Raw genomic sequence first — 24,094 nt, 5'->3', positions numbered from 1 at the left:
AATGGACTAGAAGTCAGGAAACCCAGGTTCTATGTTCTAGTTCTGCCACTAACCAGTAACTTGAGCTTTGGCAAGTCTTTTGCCTTTCTGGGTCCAATTTCCTCATCTGTACAATGAGGATGCAGAATGTGTTAGCCAGGCCTGTAATAAACAAATACGTACACTGAATGGCTTAAACAACAGACACTTATTTTCTTACAGTTCTGGAAGGTAGAAATCCCAGATTGGGGTCCCAGCATGGTCAGGTTCTGGTGAGAACCCTCCTCCTGGTTTGCAGATGGCCACCTTATCACTGAGTTCTCAGATGGTGAAGAGAGTGAAAGAGAAATCTTTCTCTTTCCTTTAAGTTTATTTATTTTTCTTAGTCATTTCTATACCCAATGTGGGGCTCGAACTCAAGACCCTGAGATCAAGAGTCACATGCTCTTCCAACTGAGCCAGCCAGGAACCCCTCTCTTCCTCTTCTTAGAAAGCCATAGTACTATTGGATTAGGGACCCCTCCTTATGACCTCATGTAACCTTAAGTACCTCCTAAAGACCCTATCTCCAGTCATGTTGGGGGTTAGGGCTTCAACATACGCATTTCGGAGTGGGGGACACAATTCAGTCCATAATTATCTTTGGAGTTCCTTAAGGACAAGTCTAGAACACAGAAGATGTTCACAGTTGTCTGTGGAATGAGAAATTCTACCTTGCCTCCTTGATTTGAGAAATTGCATGAGGTGTATTTCTAGACTATTGGTTAGTGATCATCTTGAAGGTCTTCTATGTATGTCTTCCCTTAAAAATTTTTTTTAAGGGGCGCCTGGGTGGCGCAGTCGGTTAAGCGTCCGACTTCAGCCAGGTCACGATCTTGCGGTCCGTGAGTTCGAGCCCCGCGTCAGGCTCTGGGCTGATGGCTCCGGAGCCTGGAGCCTGTTTCCGATTCTGTGTCTCCGTCTCTCTCTGCCCCTCCCCCGTTCATGCTCTCTCTCTCTCTGTCCCAAAAAAAAACAAAAAAACAAAAAAAAACGTTGAAAAAAAATTTTTTAAGTTTCTTTATATATTGAGAGAGAGAGAGAGGAAAAGAGAGAGAGAGAGAGAGAGAGAGAGAGAGAGAGAGAGAGAGAGGATCCCCAGCCTAATTCAGGGTTCGATCTCACAAACTGAGATCAGAACCTGAGCCAAAATCAAGAGTCAGATGTTTAACTGACAAAGCTACCCAGGTGCCCCTATGTTTTCTCTTTTTAAAGGTAATTACAAGCCAAAGGTGATCTTGGGCCAAAGCAGGTCTCTCCCAAGGTTGAAGCGTTAATGCTCTTCAGAAAGTAGTAAGTACATCTAACTGTTCAGCCCTTGGGTGTAACATGCAACTTGTGCTGCTGCATTTAGAAAAAACCATAATGGTGTCAACTGGAGGTGGGTTATATAGGCCTTCTTTTTTTTTTATTTTTTTTTAATGTTTATTTATTTGAGAGAGAGAGAGAGAGAGAGAGAGAGACAAAGTGCAAGCAGGGGAGGGGCAGAGAGAGAGGGAGACACAGAATCTGAAGCTGGCTCCAGGCTCTGAGCTGTCAGCACAGAGCCTGATGCGGGGCTCCAACTCACAAACTGTGAGATCATGACCTGAGCCGAAGTCGGTGAAGTCAGACGCTTAACTGACTGAGTCAAGCAGGCACCCCAAGTGGAGGTGGGTTCTAAATCAGAAGTCTACAGCTAAATTTTCTAACAACCACGAAGATTACTGAACAATTGTGGTCCTTCACCAAAGCACAAAGTACTTTGTCATTCCTAAGTCACCCCTGAAGCACCTGAACATGTTTAGAGCAGCTTTGGGATCAAAAACAGCCTCTTGGGGGCTCCTAGTGGGTTAAGCATCCTTACTCTTGACTTCCACTCAGGTCACGGTCTCAGGGTTGTGAGAGCCTGCTGGGCATGAAGACTGCTTAAGATTCTCTCCCTCCCCCTCTCCTTCTGTCCCTTTCCTGCTTGCACGTGCAAGCTCACTCTCTCAGAAAGAAAGAAAGAAAGAAAGAAAGAAAGAAAGAAAGAAAGAAAGAAAGAAAGAAAGAAAGAATGAATGAATCAGCTTCTGGTAGGGAGAACCAGCTTACCTCAGGTCAAATATGATTCCCTCCAATGGTGATCAACTCAAGAGTTCTCCAGTCATTATTTTTTGTTTAATATACTTATTGTCAAACGTATAAAAGTATTTGGGGCACTTAAATACATTTTCAACAAAAAAACCCCAAGGATGATTAGGATATTGCATTTGAGTTGTTGTATTCAGACCCAAGATCTTTTAGGAGTATGACAGTCTGAATTTCTGTAATTACTTTATTGGTTTACTTCTTATTTATGATATAAGCCATAACTGCTTATACAGACAGTCCCCCAATTGTAATGGTTCAACCTATGATTTTTTGATTTCATGATGGTACAAAAGCAGTATACATTTAGTAGAAATTGTACTTCAAATTTTGAATTTGGATCTTTTCCCATGCTAGTGATATGCAGTACAGTATTTCCCCTAATGCTGGACAGCAGTAGCAAGAGGCAGCTACCTCCCAGTCAGCCACAGGCTGTCAGGGTAAACAACCGATACATTTACAACCATTCTGTTTTTCACTTTCAGTAGAGTATTCAATAAATTCAGCAGAGTATTCAGTATTCAATATTCAACACTTTATTATAGAATATGTTTTGCATTAGATGATCTTATGCTAATGTAAGTGTTCTAAGCATGTTTAAGGTAGGTTAGGCTAAGCTATGATGTCAGGTGTACTGGGTGTATTAAATGCATTTTGCATTTAACAATATTTTCAACTTATGATGGGGTTATGAACCAAAGATCTGTAGACACTAAATTTTCTCTATGTTAGTGATTTCAAACCCAAATTTACCTTTCAAGCCTATTACAATCTTCATCTTCACTTGATCCAAACTGTCCGAGTTCTGATATTTTGTGAATTGGGAAGACACTGAGTTTTCTGGATTGATCCTATAGAGCAGTGGATCTCAAATGGGGATGATTTTTACCCTAGGGGACATTTGGCAATGTTCGGAGACATTTTTGATTATCATAACCGAGGAGGGGGCTGGTAGTACAACTGGCAGTAATGCTTATTTTGCTTGGGAGGGATGGCATGGGGAAAGAAAAAAGTCCCAAATACTTTATAAAAAAAAAAAGAAAAAAGCTTCAAAGGTTGGTAGAATTTCAAATTCCTTTTAAAAATAAGTTACTTCTGGGGCACCTGGGTGGCTCAGTTGGTTAAGCGTCTGATTTCCACTCAGGTCATGATCTCACTACTCATGAGTTCAAGCCCCACATCGGGCTCTGTGCTAAAAGCTTGGAGCCTGGATCCTGCTTCAGATTCTGTGTCTCCTTCTCTCTCTGCCCCTTCCCCACTCACGCTCTGTCTCTCTCTGTCTCTCAAAAATAAATAAATGTAAAAAAAAAAAATAAAAAATAAGTTACTCCCTGTGCTCCCATTATTTTAGTGATTTCTATATATCCCTCATCATTCCAAAAAGGTTCTGAAGTGGTTAATTCTTCCTATGGTGTTGACTCAGTTTTCCCATATAAAGCTTACATGGGCTGTAGGACTGATCAATACAAATTTCAGTTTAGAAAGAAAAATGGTTTTGGAAGGACCAAGAAAAACCATCATGTTTTGGCAGTTAGAAGATAGGAGTTAATTCCTACTATGCACATAGTGCTAAATGCTGAGAAGGGTATTTTTAAAAAGTATAAATCACAGCTGGTGTCCTTAAGTGATTTATAATTTGCCTGAAAGAGATAGGCTCAGTGCCCAAGGGAGGACATCTTCCATTACACACGGCCTGTGCTAAGGGCCTCCAGGTGGGCACAGCCCTTCTGGCTCTCCTTCCTCTGGCCAGGGAAGCAGGGGCAGAGCAGAAAGGGGTGAAGGTGGTCCTCAAGTGGGGACAGCATGGATAAAGTCTTAGAAGTGGGCACATATTGGGAAAGGCCAGGGGCAGTAACTAAACTTGATTACCTGCAGATACAAGGGAGTCTCTGAAGGTATCCAAATAAGAAGTTACAATGATCAAAGTTGGCAGTTACCAAGTGCTTTACTCTTTACCAGGCACATTCATTTAATCCTCTTCCTGACAGCCCTAATGACCTAGCTACTCTTCTTCCCATTTTATGGATAAAGAAACTGAGGATGCGGGGGGGCAGCACAGCTTAAATAACTCACTAAAGTCACACAGTTAGCAAGTGCTAGAGCCAGGGTCCAAACGCTGGCCAGAGCCTATACTCGTAACCACTTCTCCAGACTGCCTCTTGCTAGACAGGAATGATGAGAGCAGAGCAAAGACCAGATGCCTTAGGAGGGTGCTGCCAACAGAACACTTCAAGGAGTAGAAGAAGTCAACAGGGTCAGATGTTGCTGAGCCATCAGGAACGAAATCTGAGAATCGGCCATCGGATTTGTGATTAGGCAATCACGGGTGACCTTTAAGAGTTCTGTTTCAGTAGAGGGGTAGGAACAGGGGTTCCTTGTAGGACATCAAGGGAGGAGTGATAGCAGATAGAGCCCCCAGGGAAGAAACTGACAGTGAAAGGACATGGAGAGACAGGAGAGAAATGTCCAAGCTTTTCTTTTGAGATGATGTCCCCAAACAATAGAACACTTTATTTCAGGGACTATAGTATATTTCACCCTGTTCTTTTGTCTTGGAAGGGCAAAACTAACAAAGTTGAGTAGTCATGGTTAAAGGAGAATTAGCAAGTGTCACAGAAATTGTTCATTAAAAACACTGCATCAAACTGAGGTACAATACAACGATTTAACTGTTTGAAGGGACACCATTATGGGTGAAAGGTTATTTGACTTTATATACTGCATTGGCTGGACACAATGGCAGTTTCGTAACTAAGGTAGGAGACCGTGAGGGAATCACAGATGAAAGAACTCTTTTCAGATCTGTTTTGAGCCAAAAGAGAGCAGCCAAAATGAATGTGTATGTTCTGGCTTTAGACTGAAATCCAAAGAACAGCTGCCTGATCCCAGTCTGGACTTCCAAAACCCTGGCCTGCAAAGAGCAGAATACTTATTAAAATTCTTTGTTTTAATGAGCTGTGGGAACATGCATTATCAGCCCCTGTCCTAGCTACGGAGTAGTTTTTATGATAAACCAAAAGCAGTTTTAAGGAGGCAGCATTTTTTTTGAAGGGGAATTCTCTACTGGCAGGTAATTCAGGCTGCCTAGGGCAGCAATTAAAGTCACAGAGGAGGAGGAAAACAGGAGGAGAGGAGGAGGAAAACAGGAGGAGAGGAGGAGGAGGAGCCAGAGTGTGAGGCCACCCTGTGGCCGAGGAGCAGTTTCACTGACATAAAGTCAGTGAAGTTCATAACCATGAACTTCCTCCAGCACCCCAGTGTACTAAATTCTAAAGGGTTCTAAGGCTGACTTATTCCCCCAAATGCCCATCATTGTGCTGGGGCCCAAGAACTACTCAAACCACAGATGTATGAAAGGTAACCAGAAGTCTGGGACTGCTTGGGCCAAAAGAATCTCAGGCTGTGATGCTGTTGGTACATGCTTCCTGCCAAAACTCAGACACATGAGCTAAGTGCTTTGGCAATGAACTCTCACACTCTGGCTTAAATAGGAAAGACACCAACAGGTATTTAATCTTTAAAAAATGCAACAGGCTGATGCTGGTAATGCAGTGATTAATCTGCTAGTTAACTCAGGCCACTAGGAAAGTTGATGGAATCTGGTGTCTCCTTCTTTGGAAGTCTTCAAAAAACATTATGTATGCCAAATAGAGGGGAAACTACACAGGTCTCCTCTTCCTCTCTGGCCACCTCCCCCTGTACTTCCTGCTACCTTGTCACACATCCAACCCTCAGGCAACTTTCTTTCCATTTTCCTGAGTCTATCTGGGAGGTTCCTCTCTCCCAGACACCCACTTAAGAGTAAGATGAGATCTCTCCTGATTCTTCTCTACTTCCCTTGCTGTTCCCCACTGCTCACTACATGGAAGTGTAAGGGCTAACAGAAACAAGAAGAGTGGAAGGCTGGAAAGATTCAAGGATGCCACAGTGACTTGTCAGTTCTCTTCCTTAACATCAGGGTTCGGGAAGTAAACAAAATAGATAAAATCCCTGTGTTCTAGAGCCTTCATGCCCGGGGTGGGGGTGGGGGTGGGGGAGATGGGCAATAAATAAAATAACCAATTTATATGGTAAATTAGGAGGGGCTATGAATGAAAACAAAGCAGGGAGGAGAGCTAAGAATGCTCATTGGAGAGTGCTTCATTTTATTTTTTTTTATGATTTTATTTTATTTTTGAGAGAGAGAGACAGAGTGTGAGCTGGGGAGTGGCAGAGAGACAGGGAAACAGAATCTGAAGCAGGCTCCAGGCTCTGAGCTGTTGTCAGTGCAGAGCCTGACGCAGGGCTTGAACTCACAGACTGTGAGATCATGACCTGAGCTGAAGTTGGAAGCCCAACCGACTGAGCCACCCAGGTGCCCCGAGTGCTTCATTTTAAAGGAGTAGTCAGATTTCAAGCAAAGCCAAACGGAGGTGAGGGAGTAAACCAATCAGATATCTGTGGGAAGGACATTCCAGGACAGGGAACCACTAATGCTAAGGCTCTGAGGTAGGGGGAACAGCAAGGTCAGTGTGGATGGGCACAGGTAGAGTGCTATTCATTCTGTATTCTGAAAAAGCCCTGAGTTTGAGCCACACTGATCTGGGCTTGAACTTAGCTTGGCTCCTTAAATCTCCTGTACCTTGGACTCCCCTGTCTCCACACCTATACACAGTTAACCACAAAGGATAACTGTAAAGGGTTAAAGGAGATACAGAATGTAAATCTATCATAGGACACAGATCATGCCCAGTTCCTACCTACCACACATTAGTCCCTTGCCTCTTCTCCTGGTTACAGGGTTCCTTTCATCTAGCTCTCATTGTGGTTGAGCAAACATGTCTAGAACTATGCCATTCAAGGGTCTCTAGGAGTACAAAAAAGAAAAAAAAAAAAAAAACCCTGCAAACCAGTATGCATCTATGTATATAGTACGGTTGGCAAACAGTAATATTTTAGTATCCACATTCAAAAATCTAGAATTCACACCTAACTATTAATGCTGACTATTGCTGAGGAGTAAGATTACTAAAGATTCTAATCATTTATCTTCTATCTTCTATATTTATGTAATGCTTGACATTTTACAATGAATACATACTACATTTGCAAGCAGAAATCACAATATAGGCTAGTGTTGATGCAGAAGAAGTGATTTCCTGGCCCTCTCCTATTGAGTAGCCACCATTCCATCTTGCTTACCCAAGCAAGGATGCCTGGTGTGACCTAACTTTAGGAACTCTTACACCTTCTATGTAGGGAAACTGGGTACAAATAAGGCCAAAGGGAGCTAGAGGGTTCACAGATCAGACCTGAACTACAGGTCTTATGGTGGGTGAAGGTCTTATGGTGGGTCTTATGGTGGGTGTGCCTGGCCAGCAACTGTGAACTCTGGTCCAGTTTGGAAACGGAATGGATTAACTTATGGATTGTGAACCATCTTCTTAATAAAATTAAAACTCTTAAAATGGCTGCCACCAAGGGGAGAAAAAGAGACTGATGAAAATAAAGTATCTTAAAAATAAGCTGTGAACTTCTTTTATGACTCAAGATTGTTGACCCTGAAAAAAATATCATTTTAAAGAATACTAAATTAAGAATACTATAACAAAAAACACATTTCACAACTAAGTAGTTTACAAGGTCAAAGAAAGACAAATAAGCCAGTTTCCAGTGTCTTACTCAATGATACATTAAAATGTGCATTACAATCAGTCATTGCAATGCATGCTAGCCATAGCTTGGCAAAATTTTAGTTGTTCTCCTCACCTCCAAAAAACCCCAAAAAGACACTTGGTGAGAGGAAAAAATAATGCTTAAGCATCCATAGTTGACCATACGGTTTTTCCTAGTTTAACTTTTTTTTAATGTTATTTATTTTTGGGAGAGACAGAGAGACTGACCATGAGTGGGGGAGGGGCAGAGAGAGAGGGAGACATAGAATCTGAAGTGGGCTCCAGGCTGTGAGCTGTCAGCACAAAGCCCGACACAAGGCTCAAACTCACCAACTGGGAGATCATGATCTGAGCTGAAGTCGGATGCTCAACTGACTGAGCTACCTAGGTGCCCCTTGGATGCTTTTTAATTATGAGATTTCTTACTGAAGAAGATAGTGATGCTCTACATAGGAAAATCCATTTCCTCTCCAGAAATCAAACAACACCTCTCTTTACTTTCTGCTGCTTCCCCAGTAACACCAGGACTCATCTTGAGTTTATCTGAAGCATAGACTGGAAATCCCCAGGGAGGGAAGACTCCATCTCAGCATTTCCATAAGCACTAGGGAATGTGCTCTTCCACAACCGAATGTTTTCCATGAGGCAAAATGGCTACACAAACTGCTTTACTGTCAACACAACACAGTATAATGAAAAAAGTAAGAATACGGTGTTCTAAAACCAGTCATATTGTCCAAGGAAGAAAATTTACAAGATAGTCTTATATTTCCTACCTAGTATCAGTCACCAATTTGTGATTACAAACTTGTAACTTCCATGGGATATCATTTTCAAATAATCCCTTATATTTACCTATACCTTTTTCACGACCATCTTAAATATGTGACCTGAATATAAAAGTTTGTAGCCCCATAGAGTGCTTTTTCCATTAATGCAACTATAGCAATTTCTAAGTCTATGGAGAACTACTAGGAATGTGTAGCAAAATCCAATATTTGCATTATAATAATGCGCTTGCAAAAAATGATTAAGTAGACATCCATAGCTGAATGCACAGATACTAAGATTTTCAAATGAATAACTGCTACAATCGCAGAGACTGGATTATGGTCCGTGACTGGTACGGATTCCTTCACCCCATTAAGACACTCACATACAAGTGTGATAGGTAATGTTGTTCTTATGACTAGCAGTGAGACCAGAAGCCAGTGTGCAGGGTGGCAAGACTGGAGTGGGATGCAATAATGAAAAACATGAGTGACTCATTCTATCTGATGCATATACATTTTACAGATTTAAATCTGAAGGGAAACAACTTTTTGAACTTAACTGCTTGTTTGAGAGAGTTAAATGGTAGCATGTTTAAGACACCATTTTTTATAGGCTCAGTGCCACCTCAAAAAATTCCACAGACCCATTCTGAAACAACAGTTTCTCTTACTGGAAAGCTGCAAAGACTGATGTGGAATCTATGAAATGGAAAATCGGATCCAAGTATGTATGCTCATGCATAAGCTTGATCTAAATGCAAATGCAGATACAGCAGCAGCACCAGGGTTAAAGGTTCCTTCCAATACCCCTCCACCCCCAGCAATTACATGCTTTTGAGTGTGCACCTTTATCGTGGCTCTGTGTGACCTTGGGCAAGTTAGCTAACCTTTCTTAGTCTTAGCTTCTTCATCTTCAACATGCAGATAATAGATTTGTTTTAAGGACCAAATGAGATCGTGCACAAACAGCCTTTAGCTCAGTACCTGGCACATATGAGCATTTAAGAATGTGTCCTCATGATCAGATATGGCACACAGACTATATTTTACAAGCTATTAGTTCTACTGCCATATCCCAATGTCTTGTGATAACCATTTATATTCTACGCTTCTAGTTTTTACTATTCTTTTTACCACAGTGAAAACATATATCCCACTTTTCTGACTGATGCTTGAAGCAAGGTGACAAACTAAGAAATAGGTAACATACACACTAAAGAAATTTAGTCTTTAGGATATGATGTTATTAAGTATATGGAATATAAACAAATCATGTAATTTATAACATATGGAGCATCATATCAGAGGTTTTATTTTAAAAGAAACAAAAGCCAAGCAGTATTAAAGAAGATACGAAGAACCAATATGGGCTTATCGCTAGGTATTAGTGACTGAAGCAAGGATTGGTGGGCTAAATTATGGAAGATTTCATGGGGTCTGACTTCCAACAGGTGGCAAGCTTTAGTCATCTTCAGATGCAAAACCTTAATGAGTTTGAGTATGCAAGTCTGGAGGGTTCTGTTCAAGGCCTCCTCTTGGCAACCAAGGGAAACAATTTTCGGGGTTTAAGCCTCCTTGGCAAGTTAGCAAGCAGGGAACTGTATGCCCTAGGTTGCACCTATCCCCTGAAGGGGATTCTGGCCTGACGGTGAAAACCCACCATCCTTTCCTGACAGCCCATCCTGCCGCTGTAGCGCCTCCAGACAAATGGGGGAAGCCCAGTAGGAAGTGGTCACGACCAACCAAGCCACAAATGCCCAGGGTGTGGGATTTCCACTTCAATACCACGCCTGAAAACCGAAAATAGGCGCCACTCATCCCATACTGCAATGGGAATCCCCCAGCAGCAATCCCCCCCCCAACACACACCCCAGCTTGCATGTTTTATTAATAAATGCAAGATGGCACACGGAGGCAAAGAATGGGAGGTAAAACATCTGCAGCTGGACCCGAACCAGAGCAGTTTGCAAAAATAAATAAGGAGCATGTGACGAGAAGCAGATTCCCAGGCTGGCACTGAAGTCCTGGGTTGCCCCACGCACCCTCCTCTTGCTCCCCTGGCGAGCGGGGATGAAGGTCAGCGGTGAGATCCCAGCCCTCCCGGACACGCATCCTGCAAACCTCGACTGGCCCCTACCTCGGGCCCGGCCACAGGACCCGGACACCGAGGCGGGGAAGCCCCGGCCACGGCCGGCTTCGAGGACACATACCTGCTGCCTGGGCTCGGGATTCGCTTGGCTCTGCAGCGGTGCCGGCCGCAGCTAGCACTCCCGGGGCTCCCCTGTCCGCCCCCCCGCCCCCTCGCGGCTCTGCCGCTCCCTGGGCTCCTCCGCCCACCGCGCTCGGGGGCGCGCGCGCGGTCTCGCTCCGGCGGCTTACCCGGGCCCGCGCCTGCGCCCTCGCCTCCCACCGTCCGCGCGCGCGCCCCCGGCGGCTGCGGAGCGGCGGCGCGGCTGTCTAGGAAACAGCAGTCTCGGCGGGTCCGGCTGGCGGCTGCAGCCGGGCAGGGGGCGGGGGCTGGGCAGCCACCAGGGCCCGAACGCAGCGCGCCGGCGTCGTGGCGTGGGTGAGGGGGTCGCGCGGCCGAGTCGGGGGGCGGGGTGGGGGCGCGTGTGCATGTGTGGAGGAGAGGAGGGGGTAGCGAAAGGAAGATCTGAGCTGGAGGCGGGCGGGGCGCCTCGGGGAAGCAACAAGTGCGCTGGCCGGCAGGGCCCCGCCTGGGGGATTTCGTACGATCAAGCTAAGAAAACTCCTTTGGCTTTGGTGCAGCGCTTTGCAGTTTCCCGAGCTATTTGCCGGTTTTTCGTTACATCCGCACATGGCACTCGGTGAGGGAGCGAATGGCAGGCATTACCGTCTACGTTTTGAGGCCACCCAGGGGAAAACCACCTCTTTCTGGCCAAGGTCGTAACAGAATCAGAAACCCCTGACCCTCCATGTGCTGTCTTGGGATAAAAATACCTAGCAGAAGCCTCATTTGATAGTCTCAGCCCAGGACCCTTGTAGGGCAGTGTTTCTCAACCTTTTTTTCCCTATCCATTATCGTCCTTTTAAGACATTTAGACATTTTGCTCACGAATCGCCGCACCACCACATGAAATTCAAATATGATTGATAAACTGTATAGTTATTTACAGTTAAGTGTAGCTGAATCTTATACATATAGTAAGATTTCACCCCTTGGAGATGATACTGACCTCGTTGAGTTCTAGGACCATAGTTCCTTGGTTAGCAGGTGGGTAAGTGGAGTAGGTGAGGATTCTGGATGCAACCACAGTTTTTCTCTGTAGGTTAAAAGAGTCCTCGCATATATATGCACGAGTCTAATGTCTGCAGGTGCCGTGAGCAGTGGAACATGGTCTCAATGGCAGCTTCTGGGATTCATAGCTTTTATTTGTAGTCTGTATCAACTCATGCTAAAAATACAGCCATTTTCCTATGGGGTCCTGACATTTTTGTTAAGATACTTGAAAAGTTTGGAAGTCTTCCTTTCTAGGACACTTCAGTGTAGCCTTTGGCTCTGCAGACAACCTTATTTTCTGGATCTCCTACCTCTTCTGAAGCAGATTTTGGTTTTGTTTAGGCCCATTTGGCCTCCCAGGAGTGTTTTTGTCATTCTTGCTTCCTCCTCCTCTTCTGCTTTCCTAGCTAAAAGATGAAAATTGTGGAGTTGAAAGAGTAAAAACGTAGGTCAAGCAATTGCCCCAGGGGCTGCATCATGCTCTTCTCAGACTCAGGAATGTCTGGGTAGGGTGTGAGTATCTAATTTGGCAAGCTGGGAATAGGTAAAATTTCTTCTTCAGGCCACCCCTCATCTGTGTTTCTTACCCTAATGGTGCAATTTCAGAGGGAAAAAAAGCCTTGGAGGTGATATTTGTAGAAGCTACCTGGGTTGCCAGAGAATTTTTCTTCTACATTTCCAGAAGAAAGAAATGTGGACTGGAAGGGAGAAAGTGGGGATGTGTCAAGAAATCTTGGGAGGATGGATGAAATGGGGGTGAGGGGAGTATAGTTTTCTGACGGGGTGGAAGCATTTTAATTACACTCAAAAAAAGGTGTAAAAAAAAAAAAGCCTTAGCATAGTTGGCCAACATTGTTATCCACTCTAGTTTTCCCCCACTTAGTAGAACTTTAAAGATTTGATTAATACCGTTGAAAAGCACCCAGTTACAATGCTAGTTAAAAGAGTAGGACAAGTATTTTGAAATTTACAGACAAATTGGAACATCACTTTAGTTACCTGGAGTCTTTGTAGTCTAATACAATTTTTGGTTCCAGGTACAATGCTACTTCAAGGGAACTTTCTGTCTACAATGGCTGTTCATAAAGACAGAGAATGAGAAAACTATGTAGAAATTGAGTACTAACATCTTTTACCTGTGTCTTCTAAGTGTGATGCCCCAACTGCCCCCCCACCCCCCGTTTTTTGGTAATCTGAGTTTATGGAAAATGTAGGTGCAACCATTTTAGGTGGTAGTGTGAAGTCAAAAATCCCTGAACACCTATAATTTGTCAGCTCTATGCTGACCCCTGGTGGTATCCTACTTCACAGCACATACTGCAAATTAAAATCTTCGCCCCTTTAGGTAAATTATACAGGGTGTTGAAAACAGAGATAGGTAGACAAGATGGCGTTCTGCTTTCTCCAAACTTGTCCTGTTCTTGTTTTCAAATACCCCTAACACCCAGAGGAGGACTAGCCCTTGAGGCTGATCAGTTTAGAGGAACTGAACAGCTCTGGCAGGCCTCTTTAGCTTGTTCTTAAACTTGCCTACAAGAATCACTTGGGGACTCTTGTTTAAAATCAGATTCTGGAGCCTTACCTCAAATCCATTAAAATCTAATCTGCAGAAAGTGGCATGTGATTTTTATTTTTAACTGCCCTAACTGTTTAAACAGAACAGGTATGCTTCAGAAGACTAGGTAACTAAACCAGAGGGAATTTTGTGGGTGAGGGAGCTCCCCAGCCATAGGAAAATGGGGTTATCAAGCAGGAGTGGAAGAAATTAACTGGGTTTAAGCCTTGTATGTCACTTTCTTGCCAGATATACCCGGTTTTAATGTGGTTGTAATTGGCATAATATCCCATACCAAAATGTCTTTTGAGGTAAGTCCGATTTTCTTTAAGTTAAAAAGACTCTTTCAAGAGTACTAGAATCACATAATCAGAAAGTTTGTGCATGTATGCCGCTGTAAGATTATGAGAGGGCAGATTAGAGATTATGTTGATCTTGTGACTATCTGAAAAAAGATTGATATCAGGGTTAAAATTTGTTCTCTTGAGGTAGTTGCTTGTAAAAATGGAACATATAAATCTGATGCCACATGATTTGTGAAATTTAATACCAAGAGATCTTAAATTGTTAATGTTTATGTATCTGTTTTAAAACCTTTTTTAAATGTTGGTTTATGATGCTTCTTCATTTATTTGGAACACACAGGGAGAAGGCAATCTGAGTTAGTGAGAATCCTGAAAAATGCAATATATGTGACTTTGTGTGATACTTTTTTAAACATTTAAGTATAGACAAATAAGTGCTAACAAAAGAGCTCTTAAAAAATCCTGCTGAGATAGCTTTAATGAATAAATATGATTGAATTAAAATCAGCAAAATTCATGTGCATACAGTCTTGTGTGGATAAAACACAAAGCATACTACCATACACGCAGTAGGTCTTCAATTAACATTCATATTAGGGGCACCTGGGTGGCTCAGTTGGTTAAGTGTCCGACTTCGGCTCAGGTCATGATCTCACCGTTGGTGGGTTCGAGCCCCACATTGGGCTCTGTGCTGACATATCAGAGCCTGGAGACTGCTTCAGATTCTATGTTTCCCTCTCTCTCTGCCCCTCCCCATCCTGTGCTCTTTCTCTCTCTGTGTCTCAAAACCAAATAAACATTAAAAAAATTAAAAATTCATATTTAAAAGGTTTTCTTACAAGTAGGTTAAATATAATTCAGCAAACCCATCTTCAAGGATAGTACCTTGATGGTAGATTTCACCTTGAACAGTGGGCGTTCAAAGAGTGGGGCAAAAAGGGCATCACCTTGGGTGTAGGCAGTAGTAATTCTCATTGTCCTTAGAAAATCTAAACTATCACAAACCTACTAAAAGTTTGTCTACTTCTTATTACTGGTAATTTTTATGTATCAGAAATTCTAAACAATGTCGGTGATAAAAATCTATCAGTCTAAGTTCTAAACAATTTCTCTAGTTAGTTTTAATAATGTATATATAAGCTGTAAGTTAGCACATTTTAATTACCATTTAATAACTATATTCTACATGGAAGTTAATTCACAGAACTTCCAATTATATAGTTGGCCTTCAGTAAACATAGACTCATCTATATGGGTATTTCCCCAAGTAGATTCATAACAATTCAGGGTAATTCAGAGCTTTGGGCACAGTTCATGTCTACAACTCCTTTGGTCTATATCTCTCATTTAAATAATTATTAATAAACAGTGGTAGCACAGTGATTATAAGGATGAAGAAACAGAAACTGATTGCTTCAGTGTTGTTACTCTGTGTGACCAGTTAGAGTTTTCATTTGTATGGTAAACTCAAGAGTAAAACAAAGTGCAAACTTGATGGTGTAATATTTTGGGTTGGTAAGTACACATTTTAGTTCATATGTGAAATCATTCTTTTAAATAATTGAATCAGAGAATATTTTTAACTTTGAAATTTATTCTTTTTGTTAATATTTGCTTTAAAACTAAAGAACAAATCAAGAGACTAGGAGGTGTAATGTTTTTATTTAGTATGTCAACAAACCAATATGTAGGTTTAAGTTTTTCCTTTTTTCAAAAACATTAATTCCATTACTTTTTTGGGGGTACTATAATACTTATATTGGCATAGACGTGGAGTTCAATAAAAGAATTTCGTGATCTGTTTCTTTCCTGGATATTATTATTTGTTTCATTTCATGATCATTACTTGGAATAATTTTGTCACATAGGAGAGGAGGTCTTAAAGGCAAACCCCCTCTGTATGTCATGTTCTGAATATACCATTGGGCTAAAATGATCACAAAGTGGATGGTATTCAAATGAATTGAGCTTTACTATAAGCTTAATATTTGGAACTTTACTTGTTCTTCATGAGGAAACTGTTCTTTTGGTTACATAATTCATGTGCCAAAATGGAATATCAGTGTATATATATATTATATGTGTGTGTGTGTATAATGAATATATATGTATATAATGAATATGTATGTGTATATAATGAATATGTATATAAGGAAAATGATCCTATATTCCAACTATAGTAAGATTGGTCTATTTTAAAACTTAGCAAGCACATGACTGTGTTTATTGATGGAATCCTATTTTTCTTAAAACAGCCCCTATTAAGAAGGTATAGTTATAGATGAGAAAACTGAGGTACAAAGGGATTAAGTAACTTGCTCAAGATCACATAGCTAGTAGGTTCAGGAACCAAGATCCTGATTCAGAGACCCCAAGTTCAACCCCAGTGCCTCAAGTGACTCACATGTATACATCAAATTGTGCCTCAAAGAGTTTTTGATGTTTTGAAGTTACAAAATTACACTATTAATAAAACTTTTGTGTTCATTATTTGTAGGACTACAGAAGGAGCATAAACTTCTTTGGGATTGTGCATTCCAAAAATTGGCTTGTTATAAAAACTTATGTTATTCATATATGCTACTTTTATATAATTAAGGTCTTGTGAGCCACTGCCTTTATCTTCTCAGTGCCATATAAAGTAAAGCCTTTTGGGGCATGGGAGTTTGAAAGAGGAAGACAGATGATACTGTATGCCACTTTCCTCCTTTTTCATGAAGGTTACTACCTTATTGAAATGACAATTCTTATGAACTCTCTATGCATAATATTTTTTCTTGGTAGAGACATAATACAAAAAATAACTTTTATAATAAAAGAAATATAATTCCTTGCCATCCCCCAGAACTCCCTGCTTGAAAGGGCATTCCCCCATTCAATACCCTTTTAATAAAATTCTGTTTCCCTCTTAACCCAACTTTTACCCTTGTATTTAATAGTGAATAGTTTTCCTGTGGCTTAAAAAAAAAGGTTGGTGAAGGAGGAGAAATTAAATATATTAACAAAGTAAAATTTCTGCTAGGGTATCACTAGGTAAAAGAAAGGCTCATATGAAATTGGTAAACAGATTCTACTTTCCTTCTCTTCATATGTTACTAAAATTGTTACGTAAAATATTTCCCATTTTTATGTTTCTTTATGGCTGCCATAATTTCTATCAAAGCAGAAGAAATAGAGGTGAACTATAAAGTGAGAGCCAGTTGCCTCTCTACTCTGCAATCTAGGAGGAAAAAAGTTTCACCCAAGGACAAATCAGGTAAGTATTTGTTAATTCTTTCTAATGTTTTGGAACCATACATACAGCCATGATTTGTCAACTGTAACCATAGATTATGGGTTTAAATTAACTAAGAGACAATAAGGTAGACTCCACAGTATGGAAGTTCTGTAACTTTTAATTTATAGAAGCTGGAGTCTCATTTCAGAAGCCTGTACGTGTAGAATCCTGTTCAATTATGTATTAACTATAAAAGCATCACAGACAACAAAGTTCTGTAAACTGGCTAAATCTAAGTCTGGTCTTTGTGATTTAAAAATAATACGAGTAGAACTAAAGAAGGTTAAGAAAGTTTTGGAGAATAGGAGTCTGGAAAATAGTCCAAGTTGTTGAGCTTAGAAAACAAAGCCTAAGAGGTAATCATACTTTTCCAGCAGGTAAGATATTGTCATACTGAGAATGGTACCTGTCCTTTTCCCATCTCCTTAGGGGAAACACAGCAGGATAAATTTACATTAGAAAAATCAAAGATTTTGAAATTAAGATGTTTAAGATTAGAAAGATTTATGTTAGGAAATTGTAGAATCTGCTTTATAAAAGGTCTAAGTAGCCTGATCATCTGCCAAGAATAGCTTATACATCCATCTAATCCCCTTATACATCCATCTAATTTTATGATGCTATGGTTGATTTTGAAAAACACAGTGATTTATGTCTAAGGCAGTAGCTAACATGGTATATTTCTAATGATAGAATATGTAAATTTATAGAACTTGACTTAAGGAGTATCATGGAAAGTTATGAAGTTACTTTATGAGCCCAGAAATAGTCATATATTTTATTCAGTTCCATTGTTGGCCATGTGACCATTATTAACATGTTTAATTTTTCTGTTTCATATATGAATATATATTAACACTGACAGAAATGGAATTATGGACTCTTAATGAATCACTTTTATCAAGACTCAAGAGAAGGATGGGAGGATAAATTTAAAGATGAGTGTGTTTAGGATTGTTGAGGACTGCTCTCTGAAATGTGCGATAAGGTGGCAATGTCAAACAATAAGTGGACCATGGTGGGATAATCTGAAAATGGCATTTGGGAACAAAGACAAGACTGTTCTCACTTCTTTCCATTGATTCCGAGAAAGAGGGGAAAGTAAGGACTAAATAGTTATATTGGAAAATGCACCTTGTGAGTTAAAGGAAAACCAGATTTTTATTAAAAATGAACTGCAGAGAAGTAAAAAATAAACTTAGGATAAAAAGAGTTTATCCTTAGAGAAATGGACTCTAGGGGCACCTGGGTGGCTCAGTTGGTTAAGTGTCTGACTTTGGCTCAGTTCATGATCGCACAGCTTGTGGGTTCAGGCCCCACATCAGGCTCTGTGCTGACATATCAGAGGCTAGAGCCTGCTTCAGATTCTGTGTCTCCTGCTCTCTGTGCCCCTCCCTGCTCATGCTCTCTTCTCTCTCTCTCAATAAATAAACATTAAAAAATTAAAAAAAAAAAAGAAATGGACTCTAGTCGATGGGGAATGGGGTGGAGAGTTAAGAATGGCTTGAGAAGTCAAAGAATTGGAGTGAGTGTGATTTAGGGGGGTTGAGTGTGAAGATGTGATGGTCAGAGGCAAAAGGAAAAACAACATGCTGATGGAGGTGACTAAAACAGAAATGAAGGTAGTATTTGAGTTAAAGAGAAAAGTAGGCACATGTTAGAGGAAAATCAGGGCCATTAAGAGAATATTTCTTTATGAGCAAGAAAATATTAAAGATGACCAGTTATGTATACTGAGGAAAATGGGAGAAGATAGTAATTACTCCAGGCCTGAGAAGGGCACATACATGTGAAAAATCACTAGGCTGACTGACCATTTATTTCAAGAGTTTTCCTGGGACAGTGTTCAGAGACTTAATTCTGTTTGGATGTTGATTGTAGAGTGTCTAGTCTTCAAAGCCATAGGAAACCTTTAGAAAGGCTAGGGTACTAGGGATAACACTAAGGGGTTGTGTTGGAAAGCTATGATTTTTATCTTTATATCTCTGTGTAGAGCTGTAGTATTTTGTAGGAGACCTGGATAATTCAAGACTATTCTTAGCAGCAAAGAATGGAAAGTTTGCTATGGCCACGTGGCAGTAGCTTAAAAGAGTTATTTTATTTTACTTTTTTAGAGTGCACAAGTGAGGGAGAGGGGCAGAGGGAGGGAGATCTCACAACCCTGGGATCATGACCTGGCACAATATCAAGAGTGGGATGCTCAACCAAGTCACTCAGGCGCCCCTTGAAAGTTTTTTAAATCACTCACCAGTCAGCTTTGAAACTGTAATTCTTGATGAATTGTTAATTTGGGAGAATCTGTGTTATTTCGAATTTTATATATAAAATGAATCTTTATTATCAAATCATTTCCTATTTGCATAAAATGCAGCCATGCACTATTTAGATTTTCCCATTAAGAGTAATGATAGCTGGGATACCTGGGTGGCTCAGTTGGTTGAGTGTCCGACTCTTGATTTTGGCTCAGGTCATAATCTCATGGTTTGTAGAATTGAGGCTCACGTGGGGCTCTGTGCTGACAGCATGGAGACTGTTTGGGATTCTCCCTCTCCCTCTCTGTGCCTTTCCCCTCAAATAAATAAATAAACTGAAAAAAAAAGAGTAATGATAGCTAACATTTGTTGACTGTTTCTTATGTGTCAGGCACTTTACATGTATAGATTCATTTTATATTCAGAAAACTCTTTGAAGTAAGCACTATTATTCTGCCTCAAGCTGCCTCGTATAGGTGAGGAAATTGGGTGCAAAGATTTTACCCAGTGTCACACACTTATTCTGTGGTGGAATGCTTCAGTGTGGAACTGGGATTCGCATTCTATGTCTCTGGTTCCAGAATCCATGCCCTTAACCCTTATACTATATACCTTTGTATATATACTTACACTTATACATATATTATGTATAATACATAATGTATAATACATATGTATATAATTATACATATGTATACATAATGTATAATATATATATAAATTGTGAGTTGAAGGTTGCTTGAAACTATTCTTTGAAACATTGGTGACTTGAGTATATTGATAAGTGGCACAATTTACATAAAAAATGGCTTTTGTGAGCTGTTGTGTAGAATGAAAATTGACTTAGTGCTTCTTTTAAAAAATTTTTTTTAATGTTTATTTTTGAGAGAGAGAGAGAGAGAGCATGAAAAGGGGAGGGCAGAGAGAGAAGGAGACACAGAATCTGAAGCAGGCTCCAGGCTCCAGCTGTCAGCACAGAGCCTGATGCAGGACTTGAACCCATGAACCGTGAGATCATGACCTGAGCTGAAGTCAGATGCTTAACGGACTGAGCCACCCAAGTGCCCCCCCCCCCTTTTTTAAATTTTTTTTCCCTTCTATAAATGTGTTAAAGAAGTCATGCCAGTACACTTAGTGATGTGAAGGGCTATTGCTTTGGTTAGGCCAGTTGCTGTTATTCAGAAGACCACATTGGTAATATAACCTTACTTAGTGAATTTACCAGGATCTGACTCTCAGTTTTGTGGTCTTAGAAACCTGATCTGGTCATTAAATGTCTCATAGAGCATTACATTAGTCTAACAACCTCATTAGCTGAATATGTAAAGCCAGAATGTAAATTTATTACTTTGCAGTGAGATAAAACTGTTACATAAACCAGTCATACCAGGATGCTCAGTGTATTTTTCTTTCAGGTGTTGGACCTAGATGGGAAACCAAATTATAATCAAGAAGTTTCTTGGTGAACAACAAGCACCATGAATATGTCTTGTTTTTTTTGTTTTTTGTTTTGGTTTGTTTGTTTTCACAAAATTTATCTCTTTCAGAAATTCCTCAAGGATATCATCAATAATAGCTTCTATTGGCATGTACTGTCAGTCCTTAACTTATAAATAGCCTCCACCCCTGTGCCCTACCACCAGGGGCTCTGCTGCCATAGAAACGGTTGTTAATAAACATGGGTATTTTAGAGAATCTGTGGGTTCAGAATTGAAGGAAGGGAAAGTCTGTGAAAAACTGAGTTGCTAAAGGGTGCTAATTTCAGGGATGGACTCCTAAGTAGGATGAGTAGAGATCTCTTTACTTAAAATATATTTCTGTAGCACTGCCTGAGGTCCTTACCCCCACCCCTGCCACTTCTGTTATATTGCCTGAAATTTCACCAAATAGAGATTGGTTTTTATTTGTTAAATGTTCTCTTAAAACTATAAATACCTATGCATGGCAGATATTCTTAGTGACCTTTCTAATACCCATTCCCTGTTGCTCACCTTCATTTTCTTAGGGGCAACAATGTGCCCATCTTCAAGCAAAAAACCCTAGTTAAAGTCATTTATAACCATCCCATTCTCTTTTGCCAGTGATCCTGAAGACAAGTCTGCTGACTTTAGGGAAGGCTTTTGTTTTCCTAATATAGAGACTGTTAGGTGGCTGGTACTTTTTCCACTTTCTTTGTGCCTTAACTGCAGACATGCAGCTGGGAGATGTAGCAGCCATCTTGCAACCATGAGATGGCAAGCATGATACTGAAAATGTGATTCCAAACAAACTGAGGACTGTGGAGGAGAAGGATCAAAAGAGTCAAGAACATTGTTGGACAGTGTCCAACCTTAGACTGCCTACCTCCAGGCTTATTATGGGGGAAAAAAGGGGGAGAAAAGTTGTAACCTTTGTTGTATAATAGCAAAGCATTTGATTAACCTGTGCCTACTGTTTCTTGGAAGGCTGACTGTGCAAATTGAAGCTGCAGTGTTAGGAGAAATGGTAGGAGAAATTTGGAATGTTGTCATGTGTTGGTTACTTTTTGTGGCTTTTCAGAAGGATCCTAGAGAAGGGGGTGAACTCAAATTACTGCCCCTCAGCACGAGAGCAGTGGGGGCAACAAAATATAGCTTTGCTATGGAGGTATTCTGCCTTTAGCTCACACTCTAAATGGACAAGGAGTCTCATAATTTGGAATTTTGTAGGATTATGTGCAGTACCTCCTCACCTAAGACTATTTTTAGAATTGCTTCAAATCTTTCATGAGAGTTCAGAAGTCAGTAGCTAAGAGATGAAAATCTCCAGGCCTAAAACTTATTTCCAGAAATGATTTTTGGCTATGGTTACTCATACAAGGAATTGATCTGGAGAAAATAGCCCAGAAGCTTGATGCATCTTTGAGGGAACTATAATATAGAGGTGGCAGCTGGTTGTGATTGTTTTTACCTTCTAAGCAATCCACATTCCTTCTTTCCTAAGTCAAACCAACATGAAGTAGACTACAAAAGCTGTGGAGCCCCTGAGAAGGGCATCTGCTTCAAAACCTACCTTAGATATGGCCATAGAGGACAATGTCAAAGCAGATATTCCAGAGATTTAAACTAAGAGCTGCCAGATTGGCTAACCAGGGAGTTTACCTTATTGCCTGCTAAGGAATCTCTGATTTCTGACCAATGAGATTATGATGTGGGTTGTGAACTGTTGACCACTGTGTGCTTCCTGTTGTCCCCTTTTCGCAATAGAATTTTTATTGAGGGGCACCTGGGTGGTTCAGTCGGTTAAGTGTCCGACTTAGGCCTAGGTCATGATCTCACCATTCCTGAGTTCAAGCCCTGGGTCAGGCTCTGTACTGACAGCTCAGAGCCTGGAGCCTGTTTCAGATACTGTATCTTCCTCTCCCTCTCTCTGTCCCTCCCCCATTGGTGCTCTGTCTCTCTCTCAAAAATAAATAAACATTAAAAAAAATAGAATTTTTATTGAGGCCACTGTGTTGTTTCTTTTTCATTATTTTATAAATATATATAGAAAGGGAATCGTTTAGAGACAGGTTATCTTTTAGCCATATAGATGGTCAGATAAGAGTTGCCATATTTGTACTACATAGAACAGATAGAAAATCACCCAGACATCTGATTTCATGCAGTAATTGGGTGAAATAGTGGGGTTGTCTTCCTTGAAGAAATGATAAGTCTGTTCTTTTTAACATATGTGTAAGAAATTGTGTGTGTGTGTGTGTGTGTGTGTGTGTGCGCGCGCACATGTGTATATTGAGTTGAGGCCTGACAGACATTGTTGGTTGGCCATCCCATATCCATTCCTTATTGCTACCATAAAAATTAGGAAGTTAAATATTTAATTGCAACCTTTCTTACTGCTGCAGTAATATAATTCTAATCCATGAATCTGGGGTGGGGGGAGAACTTCATGGAAGGCTTTCCCTGTTTCTAAATAAAGGATCAGACAGGGCTGGGGTTAACCCCATTTTCTTGCTTTGACCTTAGATATGATGTTTGGAGCTGCAGTGATCATCTTGCAATCATTAGACAACAAATATGAATACAAAAGGTCAATATGTTCAGTGTAGTGGAGCAAAAATACTGAAGATATTGATGAATTCATTCACTACTAAACCAACCTTAGCAATCACTGAGTTCAAGATTTTTTGTTTTTTGAAAATAATGAGTCCGTATTTGTATATGCTATTGTGAACTAAGTTCTCTGTTCCCTATAACCCAGTGTCCTTAACTGTTATAGTATAAACGTCTATTTCTATACAATGTCAAGGATAGTTTTTGTTCATTGTTAGTCATGATGCCTTATTAGTAAATAATGGATATATGAAGAGAGGAAAAGATTTTTTTAACTTTTTACAATAGACTGATTCACATGTGAAATTGCATTATTGAAGTGTTAACTATGGCATCTTCTCAATATGTGGCCCGGATTATATTTTTTTACTTTTTGGAATCGAATATTGCCATAGCTCAGCATTGCACTTTTAATATAATTAAGAAATACCTTTTAAAAATTAGTTTCTCATGCTGAGTTATATAATAAGAAATGCTAAAGATTGTTAGAACCCTGTAAAAGTCTTCAGGAAGAAATTGCTGACTCCAGTGGAACGGGTCGATATAAAAGTCTTGGCTTTTGTGTGGAACAGTCTTTTAGTTCTGCGTCATTGACTACTAGTAAATGTTTATTCCAAAGTGATGTTTTACTTTAACTGCCTTATATCAGAGCATGTACTTTTTCTTCCAATGTCCATTTAGTGTTTTTGTTCACTTCAGACATTTGTTTTATTCCAGTTGTTAACTCAACCTTATGAGGTTTAAGATTATGCTTTTCTATTTTTGCCCTTTTTAAAATTAATTAGAAGTAATAGCCAAGTGTGCCAGCTTTTGTAGCATAAGGAAATGCTTGAACAC

The 24,094-nt window shown here is 40.4% G+C and overlaps 2 protein-coding genes across 6 annotated transcripts in view; one reads left to right on the top strand and one right to left on the bottom strand.

Annotated features, from left to right (window-relative positions):
* The window catches only part of TMEM266 (transmembrane protein 266), a 125,809-nt gene extending 114,921 nt beyond the window's left edge, over positions 1-10,888 (bottom strand). The window contains exon 1 of the mRNA XM_058736941.1: positions 10,768-10,888. The gene's annotated coding sequence lies outside the window, so the exon portion shown is untranslated. The remainder of the gene's footprint in view (positions 1-10,767) is intronic.
* A 77-nt stretch (positions 10,889-10,965) lies between these two features.
* Positions 10,966-24,094, top strand: part of NRG4 (neuregulin 4) — a 206,099-nt gene continuing 192,970 nt past the window's right edge. For 2 of the 5 annotated variants that reach the window (XM_058736944.1, XM_058736942.1), the window contains exons 1-3: positions 10,966-11,123; positions 13,603-13,664; positions 16,822-16,914. The gene's annotated coding sequence lies outside the window, so the exon portion shown is untranslated. The remainder of the gene's footprint in view (positions 11,124-13,602; positions 13,665-16,821; positions 16,915-24,094) is intronic. The other 3 variants (XM_058736947.1, XM_058736946.1, XM_058736945.1) reach the window with 3 other exon arrangements.

This window comes from Neofelis nebulosa, chromosome 7 (assembly GCF_028018385.1).
Source record: "Neofelis nebulosa isolate mNeoNeb1 chromosome 7, mNeoNeb1.pri, whole genome shotgun sequence".
Taxonomy (NCBI): domain Eukaryota; kingdom Metazoa; phylum Chordata; class Mammalia; order Carnivora; family Felidae; genus Neofelis; species Neofelis nebulosa.
Note: the sequence above shows the minus strand (reverse complement) of the source record. Positions and strands in the feature narration are given on the sequence as shown.